Source organism: Melospiza melodia, chromosome Z (genome assembly GCF_035770615.1).
Source record: "Melospiza melodia melodia isolate bMelMel2 chromosome Z, bMelMel2.pri, whole genome shotgun sequence".
In the NCBI taxonomy this organism is placed as follows: Eukaryota; Metazoa; Chordata; class Aves; order Passeriformes; family Passerellidae; genus Melospiza; species Melospiza melodia.
The window spans coordinates 26,751-35,171 of record NC_086226.1 but is presented as its reverse complement, the minus strand read 5'-3'; the positions used below and the strand labels follow the sequence as shown (position 1 = coordinate 35,171).

The 8,421-nt window shown below is 44.3% G+C and overlaps 1 long non-coding RNA gene across 1 annotated transcript; it reads left to right on the top strand.

The window, feature by feature from the left end:
- Positions 1 to 5,221: 5,221 nt before the first annotated feature.
- On the top strand, positions 5,222 to 7,073 carry LOC134431754 (uncharacterized). Its single transcript, XR_010031083.1, has 3 exons — positions 5,222 to 5,511; positions 6,133 to 6,196; positions 6,887 to 7,073. It is a non-coding gene; the product is annotated as an uncharacterized LOC134431754 (long non-coding RNA).
- The last annotated feature ends 1,348 nt before the right edge of the window (positions 7,074 to 8,421 follow it).

Genomic DNA, 8,421 nt, shown 5'->3' with positions numbered 1-8,421 from the left:
GATTGTTTGGCTTTTATTGGGGTATAGGCTGGAGATTTCATAAAAAATATAAAACTAGAAATCCAAATATATCATCTATATGTCGATATCAATAAATATTTAATATATATAAATATCAGTAAAAGAAATCTATTGTGTCAAAAGAATATACCTATTATTAAATAAAAAGGTATTCTCTCCAATATATATAATATCTATAAATATAACAAATGAAAATTACAAATATAGATGTGAATAGAATTATGACAAACAAAATTATTTTTAAAATTTTAAATGTGTTTTAAATAAAGGGGTGTCTTTGCTTTTTATTTCGTTAGAGGCAGGGGTTTTATTTTAAATAATATAAGTACTATAGAAATGTAAATCGACATACAGAAATATATAATAAATATATAGAGATATAAAGATATAATACCAAACTATGAATAGAAATAGAAATCTATGTAAGTAACATGAAGAGATGCAATATATAATATAATTTTTATTATACAGTAATATAAATTCTAAATATAAATGCGAATATAAATATGAAAAATATATGATGGGGGCTCGGAGCAGCCCAGGTGTGAGTGTGAGGATGATGAGGGCTCGGAGCAGCCCAGGTGTGAGTGTGAGGATGATGAGGGGCCGGCTCCTGCCGGGGCGAGGCTGTTTTAGGGGGAGGCTTTGCCTCAGCTCCCTTTTGCATGGAGCTGCTGAGTGGAGGGGTTTATGGGGCGCTCCCGGCGCTGTCTCATGGAAGGACTGCGAGAGCTTCCCACAGGGTCGGGGGCAACACCTGGATCCGCGCTTGGGTACGTGGAGCATCGCTTAAAGGAGGCGCCGAGGGACGAATCTTTGTGCCGGGGAGCAGCAGCCGAACAGGTGAGCCCGTGTGGGTTCGGAGCGGGGAATTTTCTCCTTCCCCTTTGCAATTTCATCTTGCCAGTCCCTCTCCGGTTCCCCAGGAACAAAAATGGAGCTTATGAAGACAAAAGGAATTAAGGAGAAGGAAGCAGCTCCTCTTCTTTTATTGTCTGCGTTTGACCTGAGGGGATCCCTCTTGACTTGTGGTTTTAAGGGTGTTGATTGCAGGAAAAGCTGCCTTTTCCAGGCTGTTAGGGGTATCCCGGGGGTGACAGGGAATCCCTGCGTTCTATTCTAAGGGGAATGGGAAAAGTATTCTTGTGGTATTCTGGGTTTGATTTGAAGGCAGCCACCCCATTTTCACCACCCTCGGGTTTAAATGGAGGGGGCAGCCCTTGTGTCCCTCCTTTTGAAGGGTTTGAATGGAGAAATCGCCCTTCGAAATCGCCCTTTCCCATCAGTCGAAGGCTTTCATTTGGGGAGCGCCCCTTCTTTTCTGCTCTCCTAGGGGGTGAAATTGGAGGGGAGAACACATTTCTTTGCCCTTGTTGAAGTGAGGTGAGCCCCGTCTGCGGTTTCGGGGCTGGCTTGCGGGAAGCCGCAGCTCCGGCAGCGTTTGCAGGGCTGCAATGGGGCTGTGCCGCTGCATTGGAGGGCGCTGCCCGTGCCCGCGGCCCGGCGCGGAACGTTCCCGCTCGGGAGCGCTGCTGGCACGGCCCGGGCAGCTGCCGGGGCGCACGGGGGATTCGGCGCGGCCGGGCCGGCCGAGGGCGGCAGTGGCGGAGCCGCGCCGGTGCGAGCCGTGCGGAGCCGAGCGGAGCCGGGCCGGGCCGGCCGAGGGCGGCAGAGGCGGCGCGGGCGCTGCTGCGCCGGCCCGGGCGGTGCCGGCCGCTCCGTCCGCTCCGGGCGCGGGGCTCGGGCGCCGCCGGTAGCCCCGGGCCCGGTGCCGGCCCCGCCGGGCAGGGGCAGCGGGCGGGGCTCCCCGGGACGGCGCCGGCCCCGCGTGCCGGAGCGGCCGCCGCAGGAGCCGCTTTCCTGCCGGGAGCCGCGCTCCGTCCGGGGCCGGCAGCGAGCGCGGGGTTCGGCCGCTCCACGTTCGGCGGTGCCGTGGCTCGGAGGCGCTTTGGAGGCGGTGATGGCATCGCTGGGTTCGGTTTGCAGCGGGTGTCCGCTAAGGGATACGGTGTTCTTCATGAGTGGGCACGGTTCTCGGTGCCGGTAGGGATGATAATGGTTTGTTTTGGATTGGGTTTTGTAGTCGGATTTTATTTATTTTTTTTTTTTTCCGGGTATTATGTTTAGAAGGGCGCGCAATGGTTTTTACGGGTCGTAGCGCGAAGCAGCGGTTCGGATTTTAATTCTGTTGCGGTGGCTTTTATTAGCGTGAGTGTGTAGTGTTTGTTTCGGGGGGCTTGAGGTAGCGTCCTGTCGTTCATAGCAGCGGGTTTTTAATCTTTATAATTGCATGTGTGTTTATCGTCTTCCAGGGCTTTTATTTGTTTGGTTTATTTGATTGTAGTGTATGTTTTATGGTTCCGGGTAATTTGGGGGACATTGTTTATGGTTACGTTTGTCTTTAGTCTTTGTGTTTGTTTCTAGGTGGTATTTTTATTTTGATAGCTTGAGGCACTATGGGTTTATTCAGTTGGGAATAATTTTTTGGTTGCAGATTTAAGTTTATCTGGTTTTTGGTATTATTCTTGTTGTTGGTTTCTTTATTTTCTTCTTGTTGTTGTCTTTTAATGTATTTGAGTATTGTTTATCAGGGTTTTTTTTTGGGAACATGGGTATTTATATGGTGGGTTTTTAAAGTATTTATTTATTTGGGTAGTTAATTTCTTAGTTTTTAGTGGTTGAGATGTTTTTCCATTTTGTTAATTAGTTCAGGTTTTAAAGTTATTTTTACAGAGGATTGTTTATTCCTTGAGTTAGTGTAGAGGTAGAATTTTGTTGGGTTTTTTTTTAGTAACGTCGTTCAGGGTGAGTGGCACTGGCTTGAGTTTAGTAGATTGGTTTGACTTTTTTTTAGTACTTTTTGTAATTTGCTGTGTGTGTTTCTATAGGATTTTCTTTTATTTTGGTTCCATTTTTCTGTCCTGATGAGAATTGTTATTGAAAAGAGTGTTCTTTGTTTTTTCGCTGACACTTGTTTGGCTGTTGGAGGTATCTTGATGTTTTTGGAAGACATTGGTGGGAATTTGATGCTGTTTGTTTCGTCATTTCATTTAGGAATTGGATTTTAAATATGCAATTATGACTCTAACTATATTGAAACAAAAGAAATAGATGTGTAGCAATGGGAATGAGCCAATTTTATTTTTATATATTCGGTCAATTTTTAAAATTTAACATGTAACATAAGTCATTATATGTTACAATAAGTTATTCTAATTTTAATAGAGTATTGTGTATGTTTTTAGATTTATGAATAGAGAATACAAATGTAAATACAACCCAAACAAAAATACAAGTATATAAATGTATTGCAACTATATGCAGATATCTAAAAAATTAATATTAAATTGTAAATGTAAAATAACATAAATTGATACAATATATAATACAAGTGATACTGCATATATTTTATGAAAAATATTATAGGAAATGGATATAAAATAGATATAAATACGGATGTGATCTATCTATCTATCTATATCTATCATTTGTTGTATATTATGATAAATACAAATATAAAAAAACATTTAGGTAGTTTAAAATAATGGATGGTTTTGTTTTTTCTTTGCCAAAGCAGGGGTTTTCGTGTAAAAATTACAAATACAAATAATATAAAGGTAGAAATATGAGTATAGAAGTATATCATAAACACATTAAAGATTTATATAAAAATTAGAAATATAAGGAAAAATAAGTTGTAGCAGTAGATATGGTAAATAATTTAAAAAATATTTCCCGTATATTTTTTGAATAAGGTGCATACTATATATAGTTATTAATATAATACATCAATATAAACGATAAATATATATAAAATATCAACTATCTATAAGAAGGAATAAAAGCTCTATGTCACGTGCAGCAGTAGAAAATGTCAGGCTCCCAGGGAATAAATAGTTTTCTTTAAATCATTTTCGTTATGGAGTTTTTTTTTTTTCCTCTCGGGTAGCCTGCAAGTTTCTACTGCTGTTTTTTGTATTCTAAAGGTGGAAAGGTAAACCAAGATTAGAAATACAAGAAAGGGGAAGGGAAGGGAAAGGAAAGGAAAGGGAAAAGGAAAAGGGAAGGGAAGTGGTGAAAAACAGAGTGAAAAAAGTAAAAAGAGTTGGAGGGAAAAAGAGAGGGCATTGGGGAGGAGCGGTGCTGCCTCAGGTCCTTCCCCGCCCGGGGGCGAAGGACCCGTTTGATGCCCAGGAGGGACTGCAGCTGCCGGTGGCGGGGGACGGAGCGGTGGCTGTCAGCCCGAGACTACAACTCCCGGCAGGCCATGCTGCCGGCGCGGCGTGTGACGCAACGGCTGACGCGGCACATGAGTGGCTGGCGTGCCAGGCGGCCGCGCGGGGCTGTGCGCGCGCAGCTGCCGGCGCCTCTCCCGCGCGGGACAGCGACGCTGGAGGGGCGCAGCCTCCGTCTGGCCGCCCGCGCGGAGCTGAGCAGCGCGGAAGGAGCGTCCGCCCGGTTCCTCGGCCTCCCTCAGCGGTGCCGGGGGCGGGGGCGCTGCCGCCCGCCGATGGCGGAGGGCGAGGCGGTGCTTTGCTGCCGCGGGCCGGGAGCTGCGGGAGCCGCCCCGGGCGAGCGGCGCCGGGCGCTGCCGCGGTCCCGGTGGGGCGGCCGCCCTCGGGCTGGCGGAGGCGCCGGAGGAGCCCCCGAGCTGCAGCCGTCTCCCTCGGGCTGCTGCCGGTGCTGCGGGCGGAGGCGGCTCCGCCGCGTGTTGGGCGCTGCGAGCAGGGAGCGCTGCGGTATCGCCGGCATGGCGGGGCTGCTGCCTGCGTTAGTGCCCGTGGCTCTTTGTGCCGTGACAGCGGATGGAGCGGCGCTGGGCGGTAAAGCCAGAGATGGCCGGGAGAATGCCCAGCGCAGGGAGCGGGCGGGCTGTGTGCTTCGGATGGCACAGGTGCGAGCTGCAAAGCCACCCCCCCTTCCGCCCCTGCCCTCCCGAGCCCCAGGGAAAATGCTTTCCAGCATTGTCGAGCTTCTGAAAGACAAAACTTGTGATTTGACACTTGCATCCAGAAAAGGTTTCTGTCTAGATTAGCCTAAATGCCTCAATTGTTCTTGGTTACATCCCATGACCAGTTTCAGGCAGCGACTTTATAATGCTTTTAGGATTTTCTTGTACAATGGTGAGAAAATAGGCAGGTCTGATAGTGGTTTCACTTTTTTTTCTACTTCACGTTCCATAAGATTCTTCTATGCAAGCACTTGTTTTAAAATTCTACTGTAAGCGTTTATGGTTCACTTTTTTTTTCTTTGCAGCACCCGTGACTTTTTTTTCCCTCTAAATCGGGAGTAAATATAGCTGAGTAAAATTACCTTGATTTTCTTCCTTCTTTTTTAACTGAATTGTTTTTATTAAAAATCCTATTTGAATATGTAGAAAAAGCGGGGATGTCTTGTAATATATCGTAGCTTTTCTTGTTTACAGGATACTCAGAAAATATGTCTCCCTTAGAGTCCCACAGAAACGTTCTCAGTGCGATCTCTATCAAGGTATGTATTTACAAGTAAGTGGTCCCTTTAGATAATTGCCTGTGAATGACCTTTTCCTGTAATTCAGAGCTTGCGTTCTGTGGGTTTTATGATAAAGCTGTAAAACATGTCAAAATGGTTTTGCAAGTCTTAATCGTTGAAGGCAGCAAGAAGTGGATTTAGAGCCTGTTCTTGAGCAGACAAAGGGAAAAAGTGTGACTTTGATGCTGAACTTGTCATTTTTCATTTGACTTGTCTTGCATTATTTAAGAGTAGAGAGAACTAGAAAAAGAGAGAAATCGAATTGGTTCTTGAGCACTCCTCAAATGCTCACCATGATCCAGTGTAGAGCCGAAGGGAAGGGTGATGGAACAGAGCTCTGAGCTTTAGAAGGAAATAAATTTAAAGCTGACCTCCGCACAGAGTCTCACTAACTTCTGTGGTTTTAAAATACAAGATAAGTTTAGGAAGTGTTGGAAGTTAGTGTTTTGGGAAAGAAATGGCAGTTCCACAGAACATTCCATTGAACAGAGGCTCTGGGAACGATTTACGTTGTAAGTGCTGTCACTGCAGTCAGTTGGTGGTTCAGCCTTGAAACGTGCACTTGGCCTTCTGTAAAGCACTGTTTTGTTTGCCTTTCAGTGCTATGAGTCTTGATCAATTGGAGAAGAGCCCAAGAGAAATTTTTCATCCCTTGATATAAAAGGTAGGAAGTGACTTTTTTTGGTTTGGTTCTTTTTCTTTATTATTTTCTGGAAATGAAAGTAATTAAGTATAGGTACTACTGGTTTGTTTCTTCCAGTAGCAGGTGATAACAATAGTAGTAGTACTAGTAAAAATCATAATAGAAATAATAACAATAGTAATGTAATACTACTTAAACTGTCTTTATCCATTGGACTGGCCATTTCAAATCAAAACTTCTAAACACAAATCAAACCATCATCCTTGTAGAATCTTTCACAGCAGTGGGCTAAAGATCCTGGTTTTGTTGACAGCATTTATTGGTTCTGGAAGAACAAGAGGGAAGTACAAGCCTAACTACTTCTAGCTCACAGACCCGTCCAGTGAAGCCAGCTTTGTGTTTTGGTGGGCTTGTGATGACTTTGAAATCAATTGCTCATTCCAGTAAAAAAAATTCATGTTTTTTTGAACGTGACAGCAGAAATAACTTTAGGCACCAACTGAATAATGATAGATCACCAGTTTAAGTTAAAAATTCATGCTATACTATCAGAATTTAAAGGTAAATTATTATGTATTAGGTGATGGTATAAAGTGTATGTTCTAATGTGTAATGCAAAGATACATACGTACCTGAAAGTCCTTAGAGGAAACAAATTTTTATGTCTGCTGTTTGATTGTTTACCATACGATATTTGGTTTCATTTCCCAGGGATCGGTGAATTTTAACTTTGGAGTCCCCTATGCTAAGGATGCTCAGCTTACAGGTGATGAAATGTTCAGTAATGGTGAGTTTTTCACCTTCTCTTTAATTGCTATGCTGATCTGAATAAGAAAAAAAAAACAAAAGCAAGAGAAAAAAAAGGATGGTTTATTATTTTTTACGCTGTTATGTTTGTTTCCTCAGTATTTGCTGCAGCTCTGCTTACCCAAGCTTTGGGTTCCTTCTGTCCCACTGGGAGTTGCCCAATTTGGTTGCATCTGGTGAAATTCACCCTGAGACCTTACAGAAGCAGCTCCAACTACGTGAGAGCCATTTGCAGTTCTCTCCAGACGCCTGGAGAATGGGCGACGTTTCTGAGGATCCGGCGAGCGTGCTTCTGTCAAAACTCAGTCTGTGAAATTCCTGGGGAAAACCCTTCTGTGTCCTGAGGGGTTCAAACTCTGGTGAGGATCCAGTTATCAGGTGCTCACCTGGATGATTCCAGCTCCCAAAGGTAACACTTGTACTCTTGCCCTGTAGTTTACATCTATTGTATTTTTGTTATTTTGCAAGATTTTTTGTCTTTGCAAAATATTGTGCATTTCACTCTTTGGAACCTCTCAGATGGTTCTTTGGTGCAGCACCACCCCAGGGGACACTTGGCTGCTGTCCTGAAGGGGTTGGTGGCTAGAATTGTAAATCCTGGAGAGTTTGTGAGTCTTCTGTCCCCAGGGAGGTGTCGTGCTTTGTTTACTTTTGTTCTGTTGGTTAGGCGCTGCTTCTCGTTGCAAGTATGAATTTCAAACTGCCCTGTTCTTATTTTAGCTGTTTTCCTGGTTCTCTCCCTACGGCAGGGAAAGACTCTCGTGTCCTTGTCGTCGGGCTCAGTGCTGTCCAAGAAGATACGGGGACTAAAAAAATCATAAGAAGCAAAATAGGACTGCAGGGAAAAGAAGCTGGAGAGAACAGAAGGTGATATTGTTATCCTTACCCTGTATTAGAGACATCCGCTGTGCTTTGATGCTGGCAGCTGCCAGGGGCTTGTTAGCTCTTTGTAGGCAGGTGTAGGTGTTCACTTGTAGTTTTTTTCTCTGGACAAGTCAATTCAAACTTTGCTAAGCTTATATTTGCAGATTACTCTCTAGCACAGTCCAGCATGACATTTTTGAATGTTGTAAAAATACCATGTTACTTGGAAATTGCTAATGAAGAGAAGCTTTAGGGGAAAATAAGATTTCAGGGTTGGAAGTTGTGAGAAGAATTTTGTGGGGATGTTAGACTGAAGTAAAGCACACTTGCAGCTGGACTGGCGCGCTGGCAGGTCCCCTATTAAACAGTAGTGCTGAGATTAGCCTGGGGGTTGCCCATTGTTTCTGTAGAAATCAATGTTTCCTGGTCTTCAGCGGGAAGCTGCTTTGAAAAGCTGGAAGGTGCAGCATGCTGACAATCCCCGTGCTTTGGATTAAAAGTAGATTTCAGAAGGGCCCTAAGCTTTTGTCTTTTCCTAGAAGTCAATGTAATCCTATCGAGGAGTTTTTAATTCT